General features: G+C 44.4%; 2 protein-coding genes across 11 annotated transcripts in view; one reads left to right on the top strand and one right to left on the bottom strand.

Moving 5' to 3' along the window:
* The window catches only part of klhdc8b (kelch domain containing 8B), a 152,769-nt gene extending 143,648 nt beyond the window's left edge, over positions 1–9,121 (bottom strand). For 3 of the 10 annotated variants that reach the window (XM_072280916.1, XM_072280917.1, XM_072280919.1), the window contains exon 1: positions 7,347–8,151. The gene's annotated coding sequence lies outside the window, so the exon portion shown is untranslated. Of the gene's footprint in view, positions 1–7,346; positions 8,155–9,075 lie in introns of those variants that run through there. The other 7 variants (XM_072280918.1, XM_072280922.1, XM_072280923.1 and 4 more) reach the window with 6 other exon arrangements.
* The window catches only part of surf6 (surfeit 6), a 74,752-nt gene continuing 64,760 nt past the window's right edge, over positions 8,150–18,141 (top strand). The window contains exon 1 of the mRNA XM_072280907.1: positions 8,150–9,886. The gene's annotated coding sequence lies outside the window, so the exon portion shown is untranslated. The remainder of the gene's footprint in view (positions 9,887–18,141) is intronic.

Here is an 18,141-nt window from a genome sequence, read left to right as displayed (position 1 = left end):
AGTTTTAGATTACAATACTCATTAAAATGTTAGCCTCATACACAAACTGAAATTGAGTGTGAAATTCAATGCATTTTCAAATTTAAAAACATTTTACTCTGGAAGTTTCACATTCCAATTTTGCTGTCAAATTCCTTTATACCCATGCCCCATCCTCAAATATAAATTCATCCCTAAAATTTTAACCTATTTTGACATTGAATCCAGTTTGAGTTGAGTTCAATTACCGGCTCTGTCTTTAAGGAGTTTGTACATTCTCCCCATGAACTGCGTGGATTTCCTCTAAGTGCTACGGTTTCCTCCCACAGTTTGAAGATGCACCAGTTAATAGGTCAATAGGTCACTGTAAATTGTCTTGCGATTAGGCTAGGGTGGGTTGCTGGCTGCTGTGGCTCGTTGTGCCGGTAAGGCCTGCTCCGTGTTGTATCTCTAATAAAATAAACACAAAGCAGAACTATCTACTCTGAATTGTTCGCTTATTGCAAATAAAGAGTCATGAGAAAGTGACATAATCTCTGATCATCGAGGACTAAATCACCTCATAGTCCTTCCCTGTACCTTGGTGTGTAAATGTCACTTGTTTTTTTATCAACCATGGTTCCAGGAATGTATTAACTAAAACGGCAAAGTCCCAAATGCACGGCCTTTTATGTTAGTTTGTTCATTCCTTGACTGGTTGCCACTGCTCAAGGAATATGTGTGTTAGTATTTTTAGCACATGAATCCTATGTTTATAGAATTATGAAAAGCGATTAAGCAAGTCACATTTATTCCTGTTTGACCAAGGACGGCAATAACGAAACTCTTGAGATTAAAAGGGAATCAGAGTGCTGCTTGTGGAAATGTTCTTGAGGAGCATGCCTGTCGTATGTTATCGTACTGATCAAGGAACTCTCACAGGACTTCCAGTCTATTTGGTTCTGTGGGTTGAGAAGTCATTGAAAATAGCAATGCAGTTGGTTACTGAATGCAAAGTAAACATCTATTTTGTATACGCATTTAGTACTTAAAACATAGAAATGAAAATACATAGTTAACTAATTCAATAATGGACAAGTGGAATTTGGCAAATGTGTTTCTTCTTAGCCTTCCTGTACAGTTACTTTACAGATTCCAGTTCCACAATCCATACAAATCTATGGAAACAATTAATAAAGCATTCATCTCTCAGGAGTCCAAACACCAACTTGCAAGTTAACCAAAATTTTCATACTACCTCAAAACAATCTATTAATTGAAGTCTTATAAATTACTGTTGATTATATCAACTTACAAAGCTTCTATTTACATTTGCCGACTGTTTATTTATTTAGAGGTACATCACAGAACAGGCCCTTCCAGCTCAAATAGCCACACCGCCCAGCAACCCTCCAGTTTAACCCTAGCCTAATTACGGGACGATTTACAATGACCAATTAACCTACTAATCAGTGTGCCTTTGGCCTGTGGGAGGTAACCACTGCTCACAGAGGATGCCAACGCGATTCATGAGAACAAAGTAAAACTCCTTGTAGCTGACACCGGAATTGAACTCTGAACCTCAGAACACCCCCAGCTGTGATAGTGGCACTTTAACCGCTATGCTACCATGGTGTCCACTTCAGCTTACATGCACCAAATGTAATTGGAAACTAATAAACAGAAATATAAACCCATGTATAATTTCTGGTAGGTGAGTAGTACTACCTTCGCTATAAATAAGACCATAAGACATAGGAGCAGAATTAGGCCATTTGGCCCATTGAGTCAGCACTGACATTCCATTATGGCTGATTTATGATCCCTCTTAACCCCCTTGTCCTAGTCACCTTTGACATCCTGGTTAACCAAAAACTTATCAACCTCTGGTTTAACTAAACTCATTAGCTTGGCCTCCACAGCCATCTATGGCAGTAAATTTCACAGATTCACCACCGTATGGCTAAAGAAATTCCTTCTCATCTCGATTCTAAATGGACATCGCTCTATTCAGAGGCTGTGCCCTCTGGAGCTAGACTCCCCCACTACAGGAAACTTCCTCTTCATATTCACTTTGTCTAATCCTTTCAACATTCAATAGGTTACAATGAGATGCCCCAAACACAAGGAAGTCTGCAGATGCTGGAAATTCAAGCAACACACATTAAAAAAAATGCTGGTGAATGCAGCAGGCCAGGCAGCATCTATAGGAAGAGGTACAGTGGGCGTTTTGGGCTGAGACCCTTCGTCAGGACTCACGTAGGGTCTCGGCCCGAAACGTCGACTGTACCTCTTCCTATAGATGCTGCCTGGCCTGCATTGTTCAATGAGATGCCCCATCACTTTTCTAAATTCCAGCGAGTACAGTCCCATAGCCATCAAATGTTCCTCATACATTCTCATGAACCTCCTCTGTACCCTCTCCAATTCCAGCACATTCTTTTTATAGATATGGAACCCAAAACTGCTTACAACAGTCCAAGTACTCATAGTCTGACCAATGCCTTATAAAGCCTTAGCATTACATCCTCACCCTTATATATTCTAGTCCTTTTGAAATGAATTCTAACATTGCATTTGCCTTCCTCACCACTGACTCAACCTGCAAGTTAACCTCTAGGGAATCATGCACAAGCACTCCCAAGTCCCTTTGCACCTCGGATTTTTGAATTTTCTCCCTGTTTAGAAAATAGTTCATGCCTTTATTCCTTCTACCAAAGTGCATGGCCAGACACTTCCCTGCACTATATTCCATCTGCCACTTCTTTGCCCGTTCTCCCAATCTGTTCAAGTCCCTCTGCAGAGTCCATGGCTCATCAACCCCAGCTGCACCTCCACCTATCTTTGTATCGTCTGCAAACTTGGCCACAAAGCCATCAACTCTGTTATCCAAATCATTGATATATAATGTGAAAAGTAGTGATCCCAATGCCAATCCCCATGGAACACCACTTGTCACCAGCAGCCAACCAGAACAGGCCCCCTTTATTCTGACTCTGTGCCTCCTACCAATCAGCAAATCTTCTATCCATACTAGTATCTTTCCTGTCATACCATGGGCTCTTACCTTGTTAAGCAGCCTCACCTGTGGTACCTTGTCAAAGGCCTTCTGAAAATCCAAGTACACAACATCCTCTTATTCTTCTTTGTCTATCCTGCTTATTTTCTCTAAGAATTTCAATAGATTTGTCAGGGAAGATTTTCCCTTAAGGAAACCATGCTAACTTTGCCCTATTTCATCATGCCTCCAAGTACTCTGAAACTTCATCCTTAGTAATAGACTCCAGCATCTCCCAACCACCATGTCAGGCTAACTGACCTATAATTTCTTTTCTTCTGCCTCCCTCTCTTCTTAAAGAGGGGAGTGATATTTGCAATTTTCCAGTCCTCCAGAATTCCAGAATCGAGTGCTGCTTGAAAGATCATTACTAATATCTTCACATTCCTTTCATCTATCTCTTTCAGAACCCGGGGGTGTAGTCCATCTGGTCCAAGTGACTTACCTACCTTCAGAACTTTCAACTTTCTAAGTACTTTCTCCTCAGTAATAGCAGGTACACTCACTTCTGTCTCCTGACAGTCTCGAATTTCTGACATACAGCTAGTGTATTCCATAGTGAAACAAAATACTAATTGTTATTAAATTAGTCCACATTTCTTTATACCCTATCACTACCTCTCCAGTGCCATTTTCCAGCAGTCTAATACCCACTCTCATCTCTGTTTTACTCATTATATCTGAAAATACTTTTGGTATTCTCTGATATTTTTGGTTAGCTTACCTTCATATTTCATCTTTCTTGCCTTATGGTTTCTTTAGATATCTAAAGAAAAGAGCTTCCCTAACTTCCCACTAATTTTCATTATCGTATACGCCCTCAGCCAGCCAGTGGTGTAGTGGTATCAGCACTGGAGTTTGCAGCCGGTGGTCCTGGGTTTTAATCTGGCTGGCTCCTCACATGCTTTCCATTTGTGGCGGGTTGAATATTGAGCTAGTAACTCAACCTCAGTGAAAAAAACAGACAAATGCTAAAGAAACAGCTAAGAGTGCCGCCCGATAAGGCACAAGGTGTGAAACGGAACAACAACAACATGTCCTTTCTTTTGCTTTTATGCTGTCGTTGACTTTCCTTGTCACCCATGGGTGCCTCATCCTCTTTTTAGAATACTTCTTCATCCTGCGTCTTCCGAATTGCCCCCAGAAAGTCCAGCCATTGCTGTCTGCCATCAACTCTGCTAGTGTCCCCTTCCAATCAACTTTGGCCAGCTCCTCGCTCATGCCTCTGTAAGTCCCTTCACTCACTGTAATATTGATACATCTGACTTTAGCTTCTCCTTCTTAAACTCCAGGGTGAATTCTATCATATATAATCACTGTCTCCCAAGAGCCCTTTCCCTAGTGGGCTCAACTACAAGCTGCTCTAAAAAGTGATCGCTTAGGCATTCCACAAATTCCCCTTCTTGGGACCCAGCACCAACCTGATTTTCCCAATCTACCTGCATATTGAAATCCCCCATGACTATCGTAACATTGCCCTTATTACATGCCTTTTCTATTTCCCATTGAAATTAATGTCTCAGATCCTAGCTACTGTTTTAGAGGCCTGTATTTAACTAACATCAGGGTCTTTTCACCTTGGCAGTTTCTGAACTCTACCACAAGGACTGTACATCTTCCGATCCTATGTTACCTCTTTCTAAGGATTTGACTTCATTTTTCATTAACAATGCCACGCCACCCCCTCTGACTACCTGCCTGTCCTTCTGATATAAGGTGTATTCTTGGATATTTAGCTCCGAACTATGATTTTCTTTCAGCCATGTCTCAGTGGTGCCCACAACAGTATACCTGCCAATTTCTAACTGCACTACAAAATCAATATAACATCTTCAGTCCTGTATTCATCACCATTTTCAAACTTTTCCCCCATGTTACACTTCAACTCATCCCACTGACTGCAATTGTGCCTCATCATCTGCCCGTCTATCCTCACAGTCTCATTACACACTACTCTGACTTGTATAAAATTACTCAGTGATGGAGCTAAAGGTTAAAAATTAGGTTTATTGGTCACATGTACATCGAAATATACAGTGAAATGCATTGTTTGTGTCAACGACCAACACAGTGCAGGGATGTGCTTGGGGCAGCCTGCAAGTGTTGTCAACATAGTATGATCACAACGTACTAACCCGTATGTCTTTGAAATGTGTGAAGAAACCCATGAGATCACGGGGAGATATTCTTATAATATGTTTCAAGTTGATTTACCATGTCATCACATTTAGTTCAATTTTGCTGTAATAACTATAAGGTTTTTTGCTTTTGGATAGCCCTATAAAAGTGAAACCAGATGAGAACACAATCACGCTGAATGTCCATCATCATTCCCTCACTTATGGCAATGTGGTGATAATTGGTATGTAGCTTTTCTCAGCCCTGAAAGAAAGACATTGCCATTCACATACAGTTTTTCAGACCTGGCGAAGCCATTTTATTAATCCAACATTTGTTTTAGTGTAGAACTTTCTGTGATCTCTACTGAAGCCAACTATGAAAATTGGAAATTTGGCTGAATGGTGTAATAACAACAACTCAATGGCAATAAGACGAAGGAACTGATTGATGACTTCAAGAGAGGCAAACTAAAGGTCCACGAACCAGTAATCATCGGAGGATCAGAGGTGGAGAGAGTCAGTAACTTTAAAGTCCTGGTGTCACTATCTCAGAGGACCTGTCCTGGACCCATCATATAAATATTATTGCCAAGAAAGTATGACAGCGCCTCTACCTTCTCGGGAGTCTGCGGAGGCTTGGCACGTCATGGACAACCTTGGCAAGCTTCTACACATGTGTGGTGGAAAATGTGCTGACCGACTGCATTACAGCCTGGTGTGGGAACACTCCCCACCATTGAGCACATCTACATGAAGCGTTGCCGTAGAAAAGCAGCATCCATCATCAAAGATCCTCACCATCCAGACCAGGCTCTTTTCTCGCTGCTGCCATCAGGTAGAAGGTACAGGTGCCTCAGGACTCACACCACCTGATAACAGTTACTACCCCTCAACCGGCAGGCTCTTGAACAAATGAGGATAGCCGCACTCATTTAGGGACTCTGTTATTTCATGCTCGCTATTTATTTCTATCTATTTATATTGCATTCGCACAGTTGTCCATTGATCCTGTTTACATTACCGTTCTATAGATTTGTGCCCGCCGAAAAAAGAATTTCAGGGTTGTATGAGGTGACATGTATGTACTCTGATAATAAGTTTTACTTTAAACTTTGAAAATAAATAGCAGATTTTTAGCAGAATTTAGTCTTTCCACTGCGCAATTGTTTTGAGAGATACTCCGCACACATATGAAATTATCTTTTCAGGAACAGAGAGACTCCTCAACAAGACGTTACCGATTGCATCATTAAAACTTATTTCTAAATCAAGTGGGGATGGCTTTATTGCGGTTCTGGTCAATAGATCTGGCACTCAATCACCGGGAATGCAAATTGAAATTAAACTGTAAAACTGATCTCAAGCAGAAAAAGACCGTACACATAGAAGACAGCCTCTGTGGAACGAGAAATACAGCTATGTTTCCCGTTGTGCACCTGAGTCGCTGGTAACAGTGCAAGCTTTTACCCAACAAATTTGTGCTAAAATGCCAGAAAGCTTCGGACGAAGGGAAATTTAATTACCAGAGTGGATGCTTAATCTCGCCAAAGAAAATCAATGCATCAGATATTTAAAAAGTTGTTTGGTGTATTGTTGCCCATTATCCTTCATCCCATTTCTATTTTTTAACCTTTATTTAAATGTACAGTAATTGACTGCACGACCCAGTGTGAAGCACCGATCTGACAGGCTGAAGAACGTGGCTCTTGCTTTTCCTGTTCACGAACAGTACAGATCCCCGCAGGGAACTCCACGGTGAAACAGATGCTGCATTAATAGAAAACATGTTGCCTAGGCTGCAAATAATAAAAAAAAACAGTCGGCAGATGTACACAGGTGAACGCCAGAAGCTGTTTCCTCGAGGTTGAGAACACAGTGCAGGTCTGCGTGAAGAAGAATTGCATCCTATTTTCGGCAATGTGCGGCCATATGTGAGGTCTGGTGCCTGGAATTTAGCAGAACAGTGCTAAATCTGTAGAAAAACTGGTTTGCCAATTTCTTAAGCTATTCCCTCAAAGCACGAAACTTGATTGAAATAACTGCCTCCATATACACGCACTCCTTCCCCCCAAACCGAATTCGATTAAATCGAACAAACTGCGGAAGGGTCGCAAACCCAAAACGTTGACGGTTTGTCCTTCCACAGATGCTTCCTTATCTGCTGAGTTTCTGAGCTCTTTCTGTTTTTATTCTATTAAATTCACACCCACCTTAAACTTGTCGCCTCCCACTGCTTGGTTCATTCAGAAATCCCGGTAAACAGCATAAACAAAACAGTATAAGTTCCATATGCCATTGAAAGTTACCCTACGTGTGTATATGTTCTGAGACTTCGGTGACAGACAATACATACTGGTATTGCGCCTTGCGTTAACTCATGGAGCTTGTCACTTCCCAGATTTTGGCAGATTCCTCTTGGTGGCTTCCTGCCGGAGTTTTTCTTGCCCTGCCGAAACTGTTGACGCCTCTCCTGGAAGACCTTTCTGCCTTCCGCTCGGACGCGGCTGCTGAGACTGCTGCGGCTAGCTCGCTCGACGCCAGCTTGGCCCCATTCCCCCACGCCAGGCTTTCGCTCGTCCGCAGTCGTCCACGATTTGGCTCTTTTTCTAACCGCCAGCAGGACGTCTGTGTCTTTGCTGACGATCCCCTCCCTTCCTATCACCCCAAAGGTTTCTGCAGCGACTCCTCATGTTTGTTGCCGCGCTGAGTGTGGCTCGACCTCACATCGTCTTGCTTTTCCGCTGGACGTCATGACTTTCTCGTCGATCGTTTCGTCGACTTCTTCTGCACTTGGGCTCAGTCGGTGAACTGTGCGTTCTTTAGTTTACTCCTCTCTCTTTCAATCCCATTCTTTCCACGGTCTCCAACTGATGTCTTTGCAATCTCTCTCTCTCTCCAATGAAGCTAAAAATCTACTATAAAACGTCACCCCATTAACCCTTTGAGACTCAGAATCTTCCCCAACCGGGATTCAAGATTTCACCAGGAATCTGCACTACATGATGAGCGACCCGTTGTGAAATAAGTGACAGGCGGTCGTTGATCGGACGCAGAGACAAATAATTCATCGCCCTTCAGAAGTGAACTTGTCCCGCCTGTGCTGACATCCTAGAGGCAAGGTTGAAGCTAGGCTCCACTTTTTCCGTGCCCTCCTTCGCGAGGTCCGCACTGCTCGACGGCTCTCCCGGATTGACAACACGGCAGGTCATCTTGCTCCGAGTACCTTGCCTACAACTTGCTCCTTCTCACTTCCCAGTACTGCTCACATTTTGCGGAAAGTACTGGACCACGTTGAGGGACTCAGCCAAGATTTGAAGTCTGCGAAAGCTAACTCTCTAGGTCGCTCAGAATTGCGAGATTTCGGCCAGGAATTACTCCGCCGCTTTTGGCTACCCATTGCCATCAGTGATAACTTTATGCTGTAGTTGGAACTGAGAACAGAGGGCACAAGGCAAACTCTAGAAACTAGTGCTGAGGTATGTATTCTCTTCACGATTGTACACTTGCAGATTGGAGCCGGACGCTGGCATTTATAAACATCTAGAATGCTCTATAAACATTTGCATTTCATAAGTGGCTGCTCTTCGGGTTTGTCTGAATAGGGTTTAATATGAAACTTCCGTACTTCTGACTCAAACCCACTTGCGACTACCCATTCTATAGCAAAGCAATATGTTTTATACATCTTTTACAAAGTTAATCTACACAGACATTTGATATTAATTTAAAATGTATACTGTGCTAAGAATACATATTGGGTCAGTGAATTATTCTAAATTCATTAAAAGTTGCCTGCGCTTTGAAATTGGACAGTTTCGTTGTGACCTCTAGTGTTCAGTTGAATAATGGAGAAACTATCAAGTTACTGATCCATAAACGAGAGATAATCTGCAGATACTGAAGTCCTAGCGACACACACAAAATGCTGGAGGAACTCACCAGGCCAGGCGGCATCTATGGGAAAAAGAGTCCAGTCGATGTTTCCGGCCGAAACCCTTCAGCCGGACAGTTACTGATCGATATTTTGTTTTAGTACAGCTAATGCCTGCTTTGAAAGGGGGAAACACAACTACAAGCTGTGAAGATCCCTGCTGCATCTGATGACCCTGTGATCTCTGTCTCAGAGGCCGATGTTCGACTGTCTTTAAAGAGAGTGAACCCTCGCAAGGCAGAAGGTCCCGATGGAGTACCTGGTAAGGCTCTGAAAACCTTTGCCAACCAACTAACAGGAGTATTCAAGGACATTTTCAACCTCTCACTGCTACGGGCAGAAGTTCCCACTTGCTTCAAAAAGGCAACAATTATACCAGTGCCTAAGAAGACTAATGTGGGCTGCCTTAACGACTATCGCCCGGTAGCACTCACATCGAAAGTGATGAAATGCTTTGAGAGGTTGGTCATGACTAGACTGAACTCCTTTCTCAAGAGTTCATTGCAATTTGCCTATCGCCACAACAGGTCAACGGCAGACGCAATCTTAACGGCTCTCCGCATGGCTGTAAACCACCTGGACCACACAAACGCTTACATCAGGATGCTGTTCATTGACTATAGCTCAACATTTTCTTCGGCAGTTGAACGGAACACGACTGCACAAGCGCGTGTAAGTCAGACCGTGAGGCAGCGGGAGTATTTAAAAGAGAGAAGATTAACGGGGCGGGCGACGGAGTAGAGGGAGACAGAGTAGGAAGGCTTTGGCTCCTGACGCTTTGGCGAGCAGAGGCTGAGGAAGAGCTTCACTCCAAGTGAGGTAAGGCCGGGTAAGAACCATAGAAACCATAGAAACTACAGCACAGATACAGGCCTTTTGACCCTCTTGGCTGTGTCGAACCATTTTCTGCCTAGTCCCACTGACCTGCACACGGAGCATACACCTCCCATCCATGTATCTGTCCAATTTATTCTTAAATGTTAAAAAAGAACCCACATTTACCACCTCATCTGGCAGCTCATTCCATACTCCCATCACTCTCTGTGTGAAGAAGCCCCCCCGTAATGTTCCCTTTAAACTTTTCCCCCTTCACCCTTAACCCATGTCCTCTGGTTTTATTCTCCCCTTGCCTCAGTGGAAAAAGCCTGCTTGCATTCACTCTATCTATACCCATCATAATTTTATATACCTCTATCAAATCTCCCCTCATTCTTCTATGCTCCAGGGAATAAAGTCCTAACTTATTCAACCTTTCTCTGTAACTGAGTTTCTCAAGTCCTGGCAACATCCTTGTAAACCTTCTCTGCACTCTTTCAACCTTATTTATATCCTTCCTGTAATTTGGTGATGAAAACTGAACACAATACTCTAGATTCGGCCTCACCAATGCCTTATACAACCTCATCATAACATTCCAGCTCTTATACTCAATACTTTGATTAATAAAGGCCAATGTACCAAAAGCTCTCTTTACGACCCTATCTACCTGTGACGCCACTTTTAGGGAATTTTGTATCTGTATTCCAGATCCCTCTGTTCTACTGCACTCCTCAGTGCCTTACCATTAACCCTGTATTTTCTACGTTGGTTTGTCCTTCCAACGTGCAATACCTCAGACTTGTCTGTATTAAACTCCATCTGCCATTTTTCAGCCCATTTTTCCAGCTGGTCCAAGTCGCTCTGCAGGCTCTGAAAACCTTCCTCACTGTCTGCTGCACCTTCATTCTTTGTATCATCAACAAATTTGCTGATTCAATTTACCACATTATCATCCAGATCATTGATATAGATGACAAATAACAATGGACCCAGCACTGATCCCTGTGGCACATCACTAGTCACAGGCCTCCACTCGGAGAAGCAATTCTCTACCACCACTCTCTGGCTTCTTCCATCGAACCAATGTCTAATCCAATTTACCACCTCTCCATGTATACCTAGCGACTGAATTTTCCTAACTAACCTCCCATGCGGGACTTTGTCAAAGACCTTACTGAAATCCATGTAGACAATATCCTTTAATAAATCTAATTACCTTTGGAGTAGGTAATGGAGGCAGCAGTTAGGGCAGTTGAGTGCTCCGTTTGCAGGATGTGGGAAGTCAGGGCAAGCACAATCGTCCCTGATGACTACACCTGTAAAAGGTGCATCCAGCTGCAGCTCCTGACAAACCGAGTTAGGGAACTGGAGCTGGAACTGGAAGAACTTCGAATCATTCGGGAGGCAGAGGCAGAAATAGAGAGGAGTTACAGGGAGATAGTCACTCCTAAGAGTTAGGAGGCAGGTAGCTGGGTGACTGTCAGGAGAGGAAAGGGGAAGAGACAGAATGAGCATAGCACCCCTGTGGCCCTTCCCACCAATAATAAGTACAATCGTTTTGGATACTGTTGATGGGGACGACCTACTAGGGCCAAGTTGCAGTGGTTGCGTCTCTGGCACCGAGATGGGATCCTCAACTCAGAAGGGAAAGAGGGAAAAGAGGAGAGCAGTAGTGACAGGGGATTCAATAGTTAGGGGGACAGATAAGAGGTTCTGTGGAAGAGATCGAGAATCCCGGATAGTCTGTTGCCTCCCTGGTGCCAAGGTCCGCGATATCTGGGATCGTGTTCTCGGTATTCTCAAGAGGGAGGGTGAGCAGCCGGATGTTCTGGTCCATGTAGGGATCAATGACGTGGGTAGGAAGAGTGAGAAGGTCCTGAAAGGTGAGTTTAGGGAGTTAGGTGCCAAGTTAAAGGACAGGACCTCCAGGGTAGCAATCTCAGGATTGCTACCAGTGCCACGTGCAGGCAGGTCTAGAAATAGTAAGATAGCGCAGATTAACACATGGCTGAAGACATGGTGCAGGATGGAGGGCCTCAGATTTATAGATAATTGGGCAGTTTTCCAGGGAAGGTGGGACCTGTTCCGGCGGGACGGCTTACATCTGAACTGGAGGGGGACAAATATTCTTGCAGGTAGATTTGCTAGAGAGGCTCCGGTGGATTTAAACTAGATACGAGGGGGGGAGGGGAACCAGAGTGTAGGAACAGATGTAGGGGAGAAGGAAGAAGAAGAAAATAGTAAAGTTGTTTGCACCATTAGTGATAAACAGAGTAAGAGGTGGAAAATTTCTTAAATGCATTTATTTTAATGCTAGGAGCAGTATAAGGAAGGTGGATGAGCTTAGAGCATGGATTGATAGCTGGAAGTATGATGTGGTAGCTGTTAGTGAAACATGGTTACAGGAAGGGTGTGATTGGCAACTAAATATTCCTGGATTTAATTGCTTCAGGTGTGATAGAATCAGATGGACAAGAGGGGGAGGTGTTGCATTGCTTGTCAGAGAAAATATTACAGCAGTGCCCTGGCAGGATAGATTAGAGGGCTTGTCTAGCGAAGCTATTTGGGTGGAATTGAGGAATGGGAAAGGTGCAGTAACTCTTATGGGGGTGTATTATAGACCACCAAATGGGGAGTGAGAATTGGAGGAGCAAATTTGTAAGGAGATAGCAGACATTTGTAGTAAGCACAAGGTTGTGATTCTGGGAGATTTTAATTTTCCACACATAGACTGGGAAGCCCATACTGTAAAAGGGCTGGATGGTTTGGAGTTTGTCAAATGTGTGCAGGATAGTTTTTTGCAGCAATACGTAGAGGTACCAACTAGAGAAGGGGCAGTGTTGGATCTCCTCTTAGGGAATGAAATAGGTCAGGTGACGGAGGTTTGTGTTGGGGAGTACTTCAGGTCCAGTGATCACAATGCTATTAGTTTCAATATAATTATGGAGAAGGATAGGTCTGGACCCAGGGTTGAGATTTTTGATTGAAGAAAGGCTAACTTTGAGGAGATGCGAAAGGATTTAGAAGGAGTGGATTGGGACAATTTGTTTTATGGGAAGAATGTAATACAGAAATGTAAGTCATTTAAAGGTGAAATTTTGAGAGTACAATTGACTAGAACAATGTTGATTATCCATCAATCCTCTTGTACCTCTCCTGTCGCTAATGATACTTCAAATATATCTGCGAAGGTCCCAGCAATTTCTGCACTTGCTTCCCATAGGGTCCAAGTGAACACTTAGTCAGATTTATCCACCATGATTTACCTCAGGGTAGCAAACATCCCGTCTGGAATCTATACAGGGCCCATGAAATTGACGCTGTTTTGCCTCACCCCCATAGACTCTGTATCTCTCTACTGAGTAAATACAGGTGCCAAGAATACATTTAAGATTTCCCCCATATTTTTTTTGGTTCCACACATGGATTACCATTCTGATCTTCCAGCGAACCAATTTTGTTCCTTGCAATCCTTTTGCTCTTAACATACCTGTAGAATCCCACAGGATTCTCCTTCACCTTGTCTGCTAGAGCAACTTCATGCACATCAATGTGGCCAGGCTGAAGACCCCCAGCGTTGCTTCAGCACTGGTTGAAGATTTAGAAACCGAGCTTGCTGACATATACCTTGCAGGCAGTGCTGTGGACAACTGGGATCGCTTCAAGGATGCTGTCCATTCATTTGCACTGAAGATGCTAGGGCTCTCTACCTGCAAGCAGCATGACTGGTTCGATGGGAATGATGAGGAGATACAGGCTCTACTGGTTGAAAAGCACCGCCTTCATCATGCCCATCAGAACGACCCATCATCAGCTGCCAAGAAAAACGTCTTTACCAGTGCTCGCAAGGTAGTTCAGAATAAACTGCATAAAATGCAAGATGCCTGGCTGAGCGCCAAGGCAGATGAAATACAGGGATACGCTGACAGAAACAACTTGAAACGATTCTACGAAGCCCTCAACACTCTCTACGGAGCTCAGTCTTTCGGGAGATCCCCCCTCCTGAGTAGAGATGGTACAACTCTCATTACAGAGAAGGCTCAGATCCTGCAGAGATGGGCTGAACACCTCAACCGACCGTCATCTATTAACGATGAGGCGATAGACAGGATTCCCCAGGTCGACATCAACAGCGCCATGGATGACCCACCGGTAGTAACCGAAGTCACGAAAGCTGTCAGCCAGCTATCCAGTGGCAAAGCCCCAGGGGTAGACGCCATACCTGCAGAGATCTACAAAGCCAGTGGTCCTGTACTTATAGCGAAGCTCACCGAGTTGTTCCAGTCTTTTTGGAAGCAAGGATCCATTCCTCAGGAACTTAAAGATGCATCCATCGTACACTTCTTCAAGAGGAAGGGTAATCGACAAGTATGCGACAACCACCAAGTAATCTCGCTGCTCTCCATCGCAGAAAAACCCTTGCAAGAGTTCTGCTAAATCGTCTGGTCACTCATCTGGAGCTGGGCTTCCTGCCAGAGTCACAGTGTGGCTTTCGCAAAGGTCGTGGAACTATTGACATGATTTTTGCCGTGCACCAACTTCAGTGTCAGGAGCAGAATCGCGAACTCTACACAACTTTTGTTGACCTCACGAAAGCCGTCGACACTGTCTGCCGGTAAGGCCCATGGAGGATCATGTCAAAGTTCGGCTGCCCCGCCAAATTCATTCAGGTGGTACGCCAGTTCCATGATGGCCAGAGTGCTGGACGGCGGAGAATCCTCTGAGGTGTTCCCAGTCACCAATGGCGTCAAACAGGGCTGTGTGCTCACACCCACACTGTTCAGCATGATAGGGTCGTAAAGAGAGCTTTTGGTACATTGGCCTTTATTAATCAAAGTATTGAGTATAAGAGCTGGAATGTTATGATGAGGTTGTATAAGGCATTGGTGAGGCTGAATCTGGAGTATTGTGTTCAGTTTTGGTCATCAAATTACAGGAAGGATATAAATAAGGTTGAAAGAGTGCAGAGAAGGTTTACAAGGATGTTGCCAGGACTTGAGAAACTCAGTTACAGAGAAAGGTTGAAACATAGAAACATAGAAAATAGGTGCAGGAGTAGGCCATTCGGCCCTTCGAGCCTGCACCGCCATTTATTATGATCATGGCTGATCATCCAACTCAGAACACCGCCCCAGCCTTCCCTCCATAAACCCTGACCCCCGTAGCCACAAGGGCCATATCTAACTCCCTCTTAAATATAGCCAATGAACTGGCCTCAACTGTTTCCTGTGGCAGAGAATTCCACAGATTCACCATTCACTGTGTGAAGAAGTTTTTCCTAATCTCAGTCCTAAAAGGCTTCCCCTCTATCCTCAAACTGTGACCCCTCGTTCTGGACTTCCCCAACATCGGGAGCAATCTTCCTGCATCTAGCCTGTCCAATCCCTTTAGGATCTTATACGTTTCAATCAGATCCCCCCTCAATCTTCTAAATTCCAACGAGTACAAGCCCAGTTCATCCAGTCTTTCTTCATATGAAAGTCCTGCCATCCCAGGAATCAATCTGGTGAACCTTCTCTGTACTCTCTCTATGGCAAGGATGTCTTTCCTCAGATTAGGGGACCAAAACTGCACACAATACTCCAGGTGCGGTCTCACCAAGGCCTTGTACAACTGCAGTAGTACCTCCCTGCTCCTGTACTCAAATCCTCTCGCTATAAATGCCAGCATACCGTTCGCCTTTTTCACCGCCTGCTGTACCTGAATGCCCACTTTCAATGACTGGTGTATAATGACACCCAGGTCACGTTGCACCTCCCCTTTTCCTAATCGGCCACCATTCAGATAATAATCTGTTTCCCTATTTTTGCCACCAAAGTGGATAACTTCACATTTATCCACATTAAATTGCATCTGCCATGAATTTGCCCACTCACCCAACCTATCCAAGTCACCCTGCATCCTCTTAGCATCCTCCTCACAGCTAACACTGCCACCCAGCTTCGTGTCATCCGCAAACTTGGAGATGCTGCATTTAATTCCCTCATCCAAGTCATTAATATATATTGTAAACAACTGGGGTCCCAGCACTGAGCCTTGCGGTACCCCACTAGTCACCGCCTGCCATTCTGAAAAGGTCCCGTTTATTCCCACTCTTTGCTTCCTGTCTGCTAATCAACTCTCCACCCACACCAATACCTTACCCCCAATACCGTGTGCTTTAAGTTTGCACACTAATCTCCTGTGTGGTACCTTGTCAAAAACCTTCTGAAAATCCAAATATACCACATCCACTGGTTCTCCCCTATCCACTCCACTAGTTACATCCTCAAAAAATTCTATGAGATTCGTCAGACATGATTTTCCTTTCACAAAACCATGCTGACTTTGTCCGATCATTTCACCACTTTCCAAATGTGCTGTTATCACATCCTTGATAACTGACTCCAGCAGTTTCCCCACCACCAACGTTAGGCTAACCGGTCTATAATTCCCCGGTTTCTCTCTCCCTCCTTTTTTAAAAAGTGGAGTTGCATTAGTCACCCTCCAATCCTCAGGAACTAGTCCAGAATCTAACGAGTTTTGAAAAATTATCACTAATGCATCCACTATTTCTTGGGCTACTTCCTTAAGCACTCTGGGATGCAGACCATATGGCCCTGGGGATCTATCTGCCTTCAATCCCTTCAATTTACCTAACACCACTTCCCTACTAACATGTATTTCGCTCAGTTCCTCCATCTCACTGGACCCTCTGTCCCCTACTATTTCTGGAAAATTATTTATGTCCTCCTTAGTGAAGACAGAACCAAAGTAATTATTCAATTGGTCTGCCATGTCCTTGCTCCCCATAATCAACTCACCTGTTTCTGCCTGCAGGGGACCTACATTTGTCTTTACCAATCTTTTCCTTTTTACATATCTATAAAAGCTTTTACAGTCCGTTTTTATGTTGCCTGCCAGTTTTCTCTCATAATCTTTAGGTTAGGCCTTTATTCCCTGGAGCATAGAAGAATGAGGGGTGATTTGATAGAGGTATATAAAATTATGATGGGTATAGATAGAGTGAATGCAAGCAGGCTTTTTCCACTGAGGCAAGGGGAGAAAAAAACCAGAGGACATGGGTTAAGGGTGAGGGGGGAAAAGTTTAAAGGGAACATTGGGGGGGCTTCTTCACACAGAGAGTGGTGGGAGTATGGAATGAGCTGCCAGACGAGGTGGTAAATGCGGGTTCTTTTTTAACATTTAAGAATAAATTGGACAGATACATGGATGGTAGGTGTATGGAGGGATATGGTCCGTGTGCAGGTCAGTGGGACTAGGCAGAAAATGGTTCGGCACAGCCAAGAAGGGCCAAGAGGCCTGTTTCTGTGCTGTAGTTTCTATGGTTTCTATGTTTTCTGCCATCCTGAATGATGCAAGTACAGAGTGGGTGGGAAGCTCTTCAACCTGAGGAGACTTCAAGCTATTATCAAAGTGAAGGAGACTGTTCTGAGAGACTTCCTCTTTGCCGATGACTGTGCCCTGAATGCTGGCTTGGAGCCAGGGATGCAAGTCAATATGGACAAATTCTCCACGGCTTGTGACAACTTTGGACTCACCATCAACATCAAAAAGACCGAAATCATGCACCAGCCTGCCCCTCATGCACCGTACACAGAACCGAATATCACAGTCAAAGGACAGAAACTACAGGCAGTGGACCAGTTTACTTACCTTGGCAGCACCCTCTCCCGAGCAGTGACTATTGATACAGAAGTTAACTGCAGAATAGCAAAGGCAAGTTCTGCTTTCGGTAGACTGCGCTCAACTGTACGGGAACACCAAGGAAACAGTCCAGCAACAAAACTGAAGGTCTACAGAGCCGTGGTACTCACTACCCTCCTGTATGGCTGTGAAACGTGGACTGTGTATTTAGGGCATGCAAAACAGCTCAACCATTTCCACATGACTTGTCTTCGCAGAATGTTAGGCATCAGATGGCAAGACAAAGTACCAGACACTGAAGTTCTCTCTAGAGCAAGTCTACCATCAGTCCACACACTGCTGATGAGAACACAGACCCGGTGGGCAGGTCATGTCATCCGCATGCCGGACGAGCACATACCCAAGCAGCTCCTTTCTGGGGAACTCTCTGCTGGAAGACGCTTGCATGGAAGGCAGAAGAAACATTACAAAGACACATTAAAGGCCGCCGTGAAGTCGCTTAACGTAGACACAACCTCTTGGGAAACGCTGGCACAAAACCGCCCTACCTGGCGCGGCCTCATCCACAAGGGCTGTCAAGCTTACTAAGCAAGGCGCATTGCTGAAGC

This window comes from Mobula birostris, chromosome 16, assembly GCF_030028105.1.
Source record: "Mobula birostris isolate sMobBir1 chromosome 16, sMobBir1.hap1, whole genome shotgun sequence".
NCBI lineage: Eukaryota > Metazoa > Chordata > Chondrichthyes > Myliobatiformes > Myliobatidae > Mobula > Mobula birostris.
Note: the sequence above shows the minus strand (reverse complement) of the source record. Positions and strands in the feature narration are given on the sequence as shown.